The sequence below is a fragment of the Trachemys scripta genome, chromosome 18, assembly GCF_013100865.1.
Source record: "Trachemys scripta elegans isolate TJP31775 chromosome 18, CAS_Tse_1.0, whole genome shotgun sequence".
In the NCBI taxonomy this organism is placed as follows: Eukaryota; Metazoa; Chordata; order Testudines; family Emydidae; genus Trachemys; species Trachemys scripta.
The window spans coordinates 10,293,668-10,306,359 of NC_048315.1; the positions used below are offsets into that span (position 1 = coordinate 10,293,668).

Below are 12,692 nucleotides of genomic sequence, written 5' to 3' on the forward strand. Positions count from 1 at the left end.
GCTCCGCCTGCTCAAGATGCCAGTAATGAGCTGCTGCCCTCAGCAGAATGTGGAGTTGCTCAATATATGATCTTGGATGCTCTCTGGGTTCTGTTTCTTCTTGGTGGGGCTCAGATCTCTTGCTTGGTTCCTTCTGCTTGGCTCTTTCTTGACTGGGGGAAAAAATATATCGTCCAGGTCCACCCCCACCTAAATTTGCAGTCACCCACAATCGACTGTGTAGGTCTTCATAGTACAATACGTGGTCTCCCGTCTTGCATGCTTGAGCAATGAAATAGTTAGCAATGTTGACCTTTTAAAATATCAGGTTTCAGAGTCGCAGCCGTGTTAGTCTGTATCCACAAAAAGAACAGGAGTACTTGTGGCACCTTAGAGACTAACAAATTTATTAGAGCATAAGCTTTCGTGGACTACAGCCCACTTCTTCGGATGCATCTAAGGTGCCACAAGTACTCCTGTTCTTTTTAAAATATCGTCATCAGAATTAGCACCCATGGAAATGAATAGAGAAATGCAAACCTCAGAGCTGTTGCATCAGATTCCCTGCAAACTCAGAGTGTTGCCCCTGGATTGGTGGCAGTTGGTTCACGTTTTCCAAGGTTTCTTCCGTGGCATCTAGAGACTCCCCTCTTTTAAAATGAAAGTGGAGACTCTGGAGAATGAGAAGGCAGTTTGGGAGCAGTGCTGGTGTGTTGGATCCATGCTTGTGTACCCCCAATTCAAATCCTGCTTCAAAGTAACACTGTATATCATGTACGCCGTGATGCGGAAGTTTTAATTTCCTCGGTTTAGTGTTTCCTCTGAGGAACTGTCTCCCTGTATTATTTTTGGTCTTTGCTGGTCTGTTTTATTAACGCACTGCTACATCTCTGTATCTAATTGCACCCAACCACTGTAGCAGAGAGCATATTTTGTTTTCCCGTCTGCCTTTGGAGATTATTGATAGGGGAGATGCAGCATGTGGTAGGCATTAGAGTGCAGGATGAGGAGTCTGGAAAACCAAGTTCTAGTCCTGATGCCGCCACGGGTGCAGTCTATGGCCTGATGTAAATCAGAGCCTCTCTGTGCTCTGAGAGCCAACAAGGAAAGATCTATATATGAGTACATATGAGAGTAGAAATGCTTCTTATTGCTGTGGTTTTAGACATGGACACATTTAGCATGTGTGTTGGGCTGGGCACTGCATGTGTGGCACACCATGCCTCTGGGGTGGAATGACGTGCCTTTTCCCATGACTAGTGACGTCATCACATTTCAAAGCAGGGTTCTAATCGATACAACTCTGAGAGATTAGCTGGTGGCTGTTAGGAGATCCCAGTTCATTTCCTGCTTCTGTACTGAAAGCGTAGACAGATTCCCTAACTAGTCCTGCTTTGCTGCTTTGGTTCAGGAGTAGTTTGAATGTGTTAAGATAGTCTTGATGGACTTGGTCTCCAATTGTCTGACCAAAATAGCCAGAGTACAATAATAGCGAACACTTGTAACCCTCATTGCCCGTAGACCTCAAAACACTTTACAAGGATGGTTAAGCATTACTACTCCCATTTGACACCAGGTCAAATTAAAGTTAAGCGTGCTGCAGACCCCCCTGGCCGACACCCTGAGAGCGAAGGGCTATGAGGTGCCGCTGGACGCCCTGATCGTCGGAGCCCTGGGCGCCTGGGATTCCTTCAACGAGCGTGTGCTGGGGACCTGCGGGATCGGTCGACACTACGCATGGCTCATGCGGCGCCTCATGGTCTCAGACACCATCCGATGGTCCAGGGACATCTACATCGAGCACATCACCGGCCACCGACAGTACCAGAGTGACATCGTTCTCCCACTACGAGAAAGGGACCAAGAGACTTTCTCCATTGGATCATATGAACTGGAACCATAAACTCCCTGAACATTAAATCTCACCAAATGAAGGTCAATCCATCCTCCTCATCATATCCACTCATTATACTCCACACCCGAACATAGCCACTCTATGAACTTCATACCCTCATATCTCAATGCCTGTACTTTGACCCATCAACCTTTTGCCCCCAATTGGGGATATTGCAGATTATGTATTCCTTATGCCACCTGATCTTAAACCAGACTTTGCACCCTCGATAATCTGTACGTTGTCCCCTGATAACCAGAAACTTCTATGCTTAAACTCTGTACCATTCACTTTTTTTTTAACATCATCTTAATAAAATCTTTTTGTATAGAGGTAGGGCCCAATGATGCCTACCATGATCAAGCCTCATTGTGCTCGATGTTATTGAAACACATAGAAAACCAGTCACTGCCAGGAAAAGCCTATGTAGCATCTAGAAGCCTGGTAACATCATTTAGATCCACTTTCATTTCTATAGCTGCCATTCGTTCACAATATGTTAATAGTAAAGAATCAAGTCTGCTACTTAAAGTGTTTGAAAGCCTTATGAGGGTACATGAATTGGCCAGAACGTTCATCAGAAATGTGATGACCATTGGTAAGTTCCTCATTTTTAAATTGAGACTTTCTCTGGGTAATGTGAAGCAGAGGCTTTGTCTGTGTTTGTGTAAGGGGTGACCCTGTGCAAAACGCACTGGGAGCAAGCGAGATTAAATCCTACAATAGAATCCAAGAAGTTAGAGGTGAAAATGACCTACTAGGTCTTGTCATCCCTATCGCGGGAGCGAGTGTAGCATTGCTCATGTTGGCATATTTTTCTAGTGCTTTGTCCTCCTGGCTTCTTCTGGCCACCACTTCTGGGTCCTTCCTGTTCTAAAAGGTTCTGCATCCCCCAAATGTTATAAAATCATATAGGGAACAAGCGAATAGGAATAAGTGACAGAACAGTAAGCCAAATGGGCAATAATGTGTTATGTTAGAGGAAGAGTTAGTCATTGATGGTAAATAAAACCGTGTTGGAACCAAACCAAAACCCACCATTCACAACTCCCCCTGAATTCTGGGGAAGTTCTGAGCTGGATCCAGACTTTGTGACTCAGGCCTATCTCAGTAACTAAAACCTAATGGTGGAATCCACCACTTTGCAGAGAGACAGCATGAGGACTAGGCCCTGCCAAGACAAGTCACACACCCTAAATGAATACCCTGCTTGTTACCTCAGCACATCAATGCACAGATGAGAAGGAGAATACCTGTCCCTCCCCCAGACTTCCAATGCTACTTCAGTGGCTGGCAGCCACTGCCACAGGTAGATTGTGATCTTCTTCTCTCAGCTGCAAAGGAAGTAGTGAGGAAGGCCTCTCTGCCGGAAAATCAGTCTGTCAGCCTGCTGATCGTATTTCAGCGGCTCCTGTCCATCTCTTTGTAGAGCCTGCAACGTACTTTCTGATCGGGGTGCAAATTATGTCACTTTGCATTATTGAGGCGATGGGATACATTCGCGGTGACAAGGTAATGGCCATTTCTGAATATTGCATTGCCGGTTTTTTATCTCCCTTCATAGCAAGACTCTTTGCAATTTCCAGACACCCTGGAGTCCTGACAGGGCTTCATTTTCCTTTGATGGAAAAAGCAGTCACGAAGAGCTGACAATCACACGGACTCTGTGCGGTGACACTTCTTCTGCATAATAACTGCTGTTGGTCACATGGTAATGTTTACAGGGCTTCAATTAAAGCACATTTTTGGTGCCTCAAGTGGCCTCCCAATCGCAAGATGCTATAAGGAGTTTCAGGCTGTCACAGCGATCGTGTGTCACATTAATAATACCACAGCCCCTATGTTGCCATTGCTTTCTTTGCATAATGATCGCTGACCCTGTCCTGACAAGAGGAGGTACCATTTGGCAGAAGGATTAATAGCAGGTATGCTTAATACGTCTGTATAAATTCACTTAATGGTCCTGTTCAAGAAAAGCCATCTTGGCCATCAGGCAACAAGAACATGGATATTGTTGTTGCTTATGGATTTCACATCACCTGGTTATAGAAATGTTTCAAATTCTGCTCCCACCAGCACCCAAGTAGCCCCTTGTGAGGTAAATGTTCTGCCTGGAAATTCAGATCACATCCTCAGCTCATGTAATTGGGCATACCGCCACTGACTTTGATGGCTCTACACCAGTTTACATCCCCTGAGGATCCTGCCCACCACATCTAGAGGCAGTACTCCTAGGAATGATTACATCCTGCTCCAGCCAATCCGTGTGGTAAAGGTCTTCTGGGGAGAGACGCCTTTTGAAGTAGGAGGATCCAGCATCACTGCTAGTGGCAAGGGTAGAGCAATGCGGACTCTGAGGTAAGAGTTTGGATGGCGCACACGACATCTCTGAAAATAAGCTAATGGAAATGAAATCAATACACCACATCGAATTTAGCTTACGCGAAACTTTTACAAACCCAGGAGGCTTTCAATAGCAATTAAGGCCAGCAAATTCCCCATGTTATCTGAAATACGTATTTGTGCATGAAATTATGTTCTCCTGTGTATACAGCCTCTTCTTCATTTGGAAAGTGTGTGCCGCACGCTTTCAGAGTTATCTAGTTCCGGGTATTTTGGGGTAAGGATAGAAGAGAAAAGGGGACAAAATATGATGTGGATCCCAACCTAAGAGGCATGTAAACAAAATAAAATGAAACCCACCATAAGGGAATACACAAAAGACCAGCTGTTGCTTAGAGCAGTCGCTGACAAAGGTAGAACAGAATTATACACCACAGAATCTGGAATCCTGAGACAGAAAGTTGCCTTGTATACTCACATTGAGGCTAACTCTGCTCTCAAATTGGTGTAAATCAGGTATAACCCTGTTAAATGAATGGATCTTCCTAAAGTAAAGCTGTCACAAGAGGGGAATCAGACCCGTTTTCCCTTTTTTGCTGCTCTCAGTGGTGTTCACAGTGTTGCTAATGGTGTCTGGTCTATTTAGATTGTAGCTCTTTGGGGCAGGGACCCTCTTCTGTTCTGTGTTTGTACAGTTTCTAGATTAATGAGGCATCTATCCGGGTTGGGGTCTTGGGGTGCTACCGAAGTACAAATACACCTCTACCTCGATATAACGCTGTCCTCGGGAGCCAAAAAATCTTACCTCGTTATAGGTGAAACCGCGTTATATCGAACTTGATCCACCAGAGTGCGCAGCCCCACTCCTGCGGAGCGCTGCTTTACCGCGTTCTATCAGAATTTATGTTATATCGGGTCGCGTTATATCGGGGTAGAGGTATATAGACAGACTAGCTGAGTAAGTTGTCCACTACAGCTGAGATGGAAAAGTTGGCTTAGGCCTGATTTCTCTAGTGCCTTGTGCTAATGTGTTCACTTCCACCTGTGCAAAGTGGATTAAAAAGCTGCCACCTGTATGAGTGAGTGATGGGAGAATTCTGGTTTGGTAGCAGTTTAGGCCTACTTTTCACAGCTGTAAATAACTATCCAGGGTGCAGAGCAGTGCACAATAACTGGAACAAAAAGAATAACTGGAAAAAATATGTAAGATGATTTAGGAACAATGCTCTTTATCTCACCAGCCATGCTGAGATCCTATTTGCTTTTCCAAATCCTTACTATTCAAGTACACACAACATTTTTTTATTAGTTTATTGTCCCAGTGGCCTTTCTCGCTCCAGGTTATTGGGGCACTGTGTAAAACCAAGTGTTTCTATTTTTAAAAATTGTTAACTTCTTGCTTCCCTACGTAGTCTTTGTCTGTTTCACATAACTTGAGCTGACAGTTTCTTTACCCATAACTATCTCTAGGCATGCTGTGTCTTTGTATGGAGACGTACAATGAACATGAAACCAATACAACTGCAGAACAAGATGACATTATATAATCACATGGCAAATACTATAGTCTGAAATGTTTTACATTTATATGTAAATATATTACATAGCTCTAAAATGTTTGGTCCGATATTAATTTTATCCAGAGTCTTATTTATAGAGGCCTTGAAATACATTAAATGCAAAAGAAAAGGGTCAAATTTGATTGAGGAATTGGAGTGGCACACAAAAGCTTTTCATCTGTAGGTCACCATTTCAACTGGGGCCCATGCCAATAGTGACAGGAAGTAGTTCCATCCAGTGCCTGTTTGGGGACCAGGTGAAATAGAGTTGGAGACCCAGTCCAGTTCCTAGTGGGCAGATGGGTGAATCTCAAAAGCTAATTCAGCAAGGCACGATAAGCATTCGAGAAGTCCCATAGGGCAAAATTTTCAAATACACCTAGGTGGCTTAGGTTCTAACTCCCATTGACTTTCAGAGAGATTTAGGCTCAAGTGCCTAAGTCACTTCTGAAAATGGGACTTAGGATCCTAAGTCACTTAGGTCCTTTTGAAAATTTGCAAACTGACTTCAGTGGGACTACTCAGGTGCTCTACATTAGGCACATGCTGATGTTCATTGCTGAATCAGGCCTTAGAGAGTATGCATTTTAGATTAATTTGTGATACAGCGCAAACCCAATGTACCAGTTCTTGATAGGCTTTCTGAGTTGGATTTTTTTGTGTTCACATTGGTCTTTCCACACTAGTTTTTGCATAGGAGCAAGCCATCTAACTACTTAGATTGTAAGCTCCTTGGGGTAGGGACTGTCTTTTTGTTCTGTGTTTGTACAGTGCCTAGCACAATGGGGTCCTGGTCCATGGTAGGGCTGCCAGGCATCCAGCTTTCAGCCGGAACACCCAGTTGAAAAGGGATCCTGGCAGCTCCGGTAAGCACCGCTGATTGGGCCGTTAAAAGTCTGGTCAGTGGCACAGCAGGGCTAAGGCAGGCTCCACGTGGCTCCCGGAAGCAGCCAGCATGTCCCTGCAGCCCCTAGGTGCTGGGGCGGCCAGGGAGGCTCCACACGCTGCCCCCGCCCCAGCACTCGGGAACCACAGCCAATGGGAACTGTGGGGGCAGTGCCTGCGGGGGTGGGCAGTGCACACCATGCAGAGCTGCCTGGACGCCCCTCTGCTTAGGAGCTGGACATGCTGGCCGCTTCTGGGAACCACGCGGAGCCAAGGTAGGCAGGGAGCCTGCCTTAGCCCCACTGCACTGCCGACCCGGAGCTACCTGAGGTAAGCGTTGCTTGCCTGGAGCCTCAACCCCCACCTGCACCCCAACCCCCTGCTTCAGGTCAGAACCCTCTCCCGCATCGTAGCTCCCTCCCAGAGCCTACACCCCTGAGCCCCCCTCCTGGAGCCTACACTCCGCACTCCCTCCCACACTCCTCCCACACCCAAACTCTCTCCTGGAGCCCACACCCCCTCCTGCCCCCCAACCTCCTGCCCCAGCTCTGAGCCCCCTCCTGCCCCGCAAACCCCTCATCCCCAGCCCTGCCATGGAACCTGCACCCCCAGCAGGAGCCCTCACCCTCTCCCATACCCCAACCTCCTGCCCCAGCTCAGTGAAAGTGAGTGAGGGTGGGGGAGAATGAGCGATGGAGGAAGGGAGGGATGGAATGAGTGGGGGCAGGGCCTCAGAAGTGGCAGGGCCTCAGAGAAGGGGCGGGGCCTTGGAGAAGGGGGCAGGGCAAGGTATTCAGTTTTGTGCGATTTAGAAAGTTGGCCACCCTAGTCAATGCATAGGGCTCCTAGGCACTTTGGTAACAATACATCTAACAATCTGTGTGTGTGTGTGTGTGTGTGTGTGTATTTGTGCACAAACACTGTAATGTTCACAGGTCTTAAGGTCTGACACTTGATAATATTTAAAAAAAAATCTTATAAATTGCTGCTAAACTTAGTATAAATATTTAGATAGTTCTAATCCACATATATAGATGTTTCTGTATTCTGCAAAATCCAGAATGTTGCGTAAATTGGCTGCCATCCACTAGAGGGCAGGCTAATACTCTAGAGGCCAGATTCTTTGCTGGTGTAGCTCTGCTAACTGAATTAAGCTAGGTCGATATTAGACACTTTTAAACTGATTTAAGTGCCACCACACCAGGGCGTGGCACTGATTTGACTAAATCTATTTCTAAACCAGTTTGATTAAATTGCTGCAAATTTGGTATAGACCTGGATTAAACCGCTTGACAGGGTTACACCATTAGCCTGATTTTGACAGCTAGCAGAGGGGATGCAGCATAAACTGGGCTGAGATTTAGAAGCATGGGTCAAATAGAGGCCAGTAGAATTTTTGCCATTTATTTTAGTGGGGGCTCTGGCCCTTAAGGGCTTTTATCTGAAATCCGGTCATGATCCATGTCTTTCTTTATTTCAATCATCCCGTCACATCCCAACAATGGGGTATGTGCAGTATTAGAGACTCTGCTTTCAGAATTTAATCAGAAGGGTTTAGGGTTTTTTAATAAACGGCTGAACCCTTCCTTTCTAGAGGAAAACAAAAAGATTGAATAGGCTGGACGAGCCTCAGCTTTCGTAAATTGGTGTTGCTCCATTCATGTCAACATCAATTTACACCAGCCGAGGATCTGGCCCAATAATTTAATGCTTAATGACCCTCCCCCCTTCATTTTTACCCATAGCCACCCCTAGTAACAGTCTTAGATTCTCAGCCTGCTACCTCCTTTAAAATGCACATACCTTTATTCCAATTTTTCTAATCTAAATGCTGGCTGAGTCCACACGGGTGGAATAGAGGGGATCGGCACAGATGTATTTTAAAAAAATATTCTTTTGCATCCAACAACTGTCGCCCTAATGCAGTCAAAACACTTAAAAACAACTCTTTTGTCTCCTTTAAAAAGCACAGAAGGATTGCTGCGATAAACAGCACCCGCGAGCTGTTAAAGCCCCCTTGTGGCAGTGAGTATTGTTGGTGTTTTGCCAAGAGCCCATGGAGCATTAAAACAGCAGGTTAGCAAAGCCAGACACATAATCTACTAAAATCAACAATGCAATAGCTGCAGCTCCACGTCAGGAGCTCTGTGTGGCTGGAGCAATTACATTTCTCTGCATTTATTTAGCCTTGATGGTAACAGTAAGTGTAAATTTTGCATAGAGAGAGCAGCAAGGAAATCAAGGTAAGATACCGTTTGAGTCGTGCTAAATTTGAACTGTGGTCACGATATATAGCAATATTTGAGGACCATGTGGCTATCCATATGTGAAGTAGAAAATGTATACACAGCAGCTCTGTAATGGAAAACGTGTATACATACGGTATAAAGTACATAATTGTCCTTGTCTCTCTACTGTATGTTTGTGTGCATGTAAATTAAGGCACGTCTGGAGGAGCTATTGTTTCAGTGTCTTACAAATATCAATTTGTGTGTCTGTGTTAAATGTGTAATTGAACAGGAGGGCTTTATACATTAGATGCATGTGGACACCAAGAATATCCTTCTTGACTCGAATGTGTGATCTGTATGTAAGCTACCGTCGCATGCCACATTTATTTGGAACAGCAAATGATTTCAAGGCTTATGTGGAAATTTGAAAATTCAAAGGAGGCAACTTCAAAAGGTCTCTTCAGTGCTCTGCTCGCCTATGTCAATGGGGAATTCTTGATTGTTGGTGCTCTTTTCAAATGGCTTTTTTACTAGAATTGTGTAGGGGGACATTCTGCCTGCAGACAGACACCACCTCTGCGAACATGCATCTCTAAAGTACTGTATGCTTGACATAAATAGGACAATGGAGAAGCTTTCTCTGAATATATATCTTTACTATCGCAGTATAATGTTTTCAGTAGAGACCCTCTTCCCCTTTGTTGTGTTTGTGGAAGATCTCTCGCTTATCTTGAGAAGACAGGGCATAATGCATGCTCATAAAGCATATACAGTGCACAGCACTGCTCTTGTCAGCCTCATCTCTGTGGGCACAGTACAAGCAACGAACCCTGTTCATGTGCTATACCGCAGCAGTGATAAGGGATGGGAGATTGGTCATTTGCATCCCAGGTGTAAAAAGGGAATGAGATTTTGTCTTCTATTCTGATTTTGTGTATTCCAGGCACTGCCTGTCTTTAAGACCCTTGTTGTTATAGTATTGCCAGGGACATAGTATCTGCCCACACGGCACATTATATTCAGGATTGGAAATCAGCCAGTGATTCTAAATTCAGACTAAGAAGTGGGATTCAGACAGCATAACTCAGTTTTTGTGTGTAGCAGGTTTAACTAATCTCTTTCTTCCTTGACAATAGGTGCCTCTTAAAGGGTAGCTGATGGTAACCCTATGAATAAATATGCTCTGCTTCTATACCAGATCTTTTCTGCACCTCTCCTCCTTCATTCTTTTTTGCTAAGGCTATTTGCATGAAAATAGGATGATGATTTTTTTTGTGTGTGAGTCCATCTGCTTCTGCCGCCTGTTCTGCACCTGAAGTCAGAATCACTTGTGTATCACTATTGGCTGTGATGGAAACAGATACAACCTCCGCCCGAGGAGCTAGAGATTAGCCAAAACCAGGGTCATAAATCTGAACCCCTCCAGTTTCATGTGGGGCACGGATCCATGCCTACTCCTGGTTCCAGGTTGGATCCTAAACCAGAAGGGGCTAAATTTTCTGGTTCTGGTTTGGATGAAGCTGAAATCTCACAAGAACATTCAAGATCTTGTGAGAGAGGCTGATTTACTGAGATTTTTGACATCATGGTCTGCAGTCTTGCAAGAACATGATGTAGGTATAACCCAGTACAAAATCAAAATAGCCCTGATTTGGCCTTGAATCAGAACTGTGAACCCTGCTTAAACCTAATTGTGATCCAGAACACCTCTCTCAGCCCATCTCCTCTTGGCCATTTGGTTAAACAGCGCGGAGCGTGGATAGATTTAATATGTTACAACTTAATAAGAAAAGTGACCAGAAACCCACCTGCATGTCTTCACCCATAAAAAGAGACTGATCGTAAGGCAACAGTGCGGGAGAACCATTAAGTGGATTTGTAGGGGAATGGTCAGATGGAAAGGGAAGGAGTCAAGACCAGCCCTTTTTGCTTCAGCTGTTGTCGCCTATTAAATACAGATAAATATGCGCTGCAAAGTTAACATAAGAACGGCCATACTGGGTCAGACCAATGGTCCATCTAGGCCAGTATCTTGTCTTCTGACAGTGGCCAGAGCCAGGTGGCCCAGAGGGAATGGACAGAACAGGGCAGTTATCGAGTGATCCATCCCTTGTTGTCCAGTCCCAGCATCTGAGTACTTAATGCTACTCCAAGCAGCAGCAGCTAAGGGATCACAGCAAAGGATGGAATAGTCCTGAAATATAGGTAGCCCTGGTGATGGTAGTGTCCGGGGGAGTCCTGTTATAGTATGTCCATGCAGTGGTTCTAGTCTGTTTGCTTGCTTGAGAGTAGTGGTCGTGTGCTCTGGACCTTCAGAGTGTGGTGGGGGAAGCTGCCCTCTGGGGATGTAGTGTGTGTGTGTGTGTGTGTGTGTGTGTGTATGTGCTGCATACTGGATCTTCTGTGATTCAGTGTGGGCGTGTGTGTGTGAATATGTATGCATATGTGTGTGTGCACACTGCAGTCTGGACCTTCTGGAGATGCAGTGTGTGTTTGTGTATGCACACGCATTGCTTCTTTCAAGGCCCCTTAGAGTTTTGGTGCATCCCTTCCGAGCTACATTCACGCCCAAGGAAGAGCGTGAGACCCAAAGAACTAGATCCTCTCAGTAATAAAGAGCAGGAGGAAAGAAATACAGAAAATCTGCGATGTATGAACAGATTCTTTCTAAAAAATATGGCCCCGTAGGAAATTTCACTGCTCTTTAATCATTATTAAAGGGATGGGATTCTAATGTGGTTAGCGCTATGGCCATAAAATGCAGAATAGCACTGCCCATTAAAATGGGTTCCAATTAATAATGGTTAAAGAATACATTGAAAGATTGGAAAGCTGTGAAATTTCTTGGTCTGTCATCTTTTAAGATCAGATAAAACCCTTGACCCTAGAAAGAGCAGAACCATTGAACACACAGATGTGGTATTGTGGTGTACCCCATTTAAGGATAGTGATGTCCCAGAGCCAGTCAACCATGTTCCAAGGCTCAGCCCCTTTAAGAGCAGGCATGCTGGGATGCGTAGTTCCCTGAGGGATCCTGGGGAATTGTAGTCAGAGGGAGGGGAGGAAAATATCAGGTGACAATCATGTGACCAGCCACAGTATATAAAGGAAGCCTGTTGCACAGAAAGCAGAGGGATGCAGGAGTTTGCTGGTGGTGGAAATCTTAGTTGACAGACCTGCAGGGAGCAAAGCAAAGCGTGGGTGAAGCCTCAGCTGGGAAAGGCTATCTAGGACTGTGAAGCCCTGGAGGGAAGGATAAGGGTGATGACGCTCTGGTGAAGGTCTGCAAGGACTTTGGGATGGGCTGGACAGAACTGGTGAGTTTGGGGAAGGGGACTAGAAGACTTGCTTTCAGTGAAGTTTACTTTATGTTCATAAACCAAACCCCAGAAGAGGAGCAGTAATTCAAAAGTGCCAGTCGTGGGTGTTTTTCTTGATGGGTGTGAAAATCAAGGTAGTGGATGCACCTGATGACAGAGTAGGTAAGCTGCTGCTTCAGGTATATATCTGCCCATGTTCATCCCCACAGCAGGTGAATTTCCACCAGGTGCAAAGGTCTCAAACAAAATCCTAGGCACCCCTGAAGTCCCAAGTAAGTGGTGTTACTTGGGTTTCAGTATTGCACAAGGTGCCTGCGCTAGGGTGACTTGCATATGCTGAGTGAAAACATGCATTGTATGTAAACTAAAATGTTTGTATTTCAAATAGATTTATTTGGATATAAGGGCAGCGCATGGTATGTTCAAGAGAGACTGGCTCCCAGTATCTCTTTAATCTTCTGAGTAACCAATTAAAGTCAAG

The 12,692-nt window shown here is 45.1% G+C and overlaps 1 protein-coding gene across 1 annotated transcript in view; it reads left to right on the plus strand.

Moving 5' to 3' along the window:
- Positions 1–8,710: 8,710 nt before the first annotated feature.
- Positions 8,711–12,692, plus strand: part of RAP1GAP2 (RAP1 GTPase activating protein 2) — a 224,923-nt gene continuing 220,941 nt past the window's right edge. The window contains exon 1 of the mRNA XM_034752610.1: positions 8,711–8,903. The gene's annotated coding sequence lies outside the window, so the exon portion shown is untranslated. The remainder of the gene's footprint in view (positions 8,904–12,692) is intronic.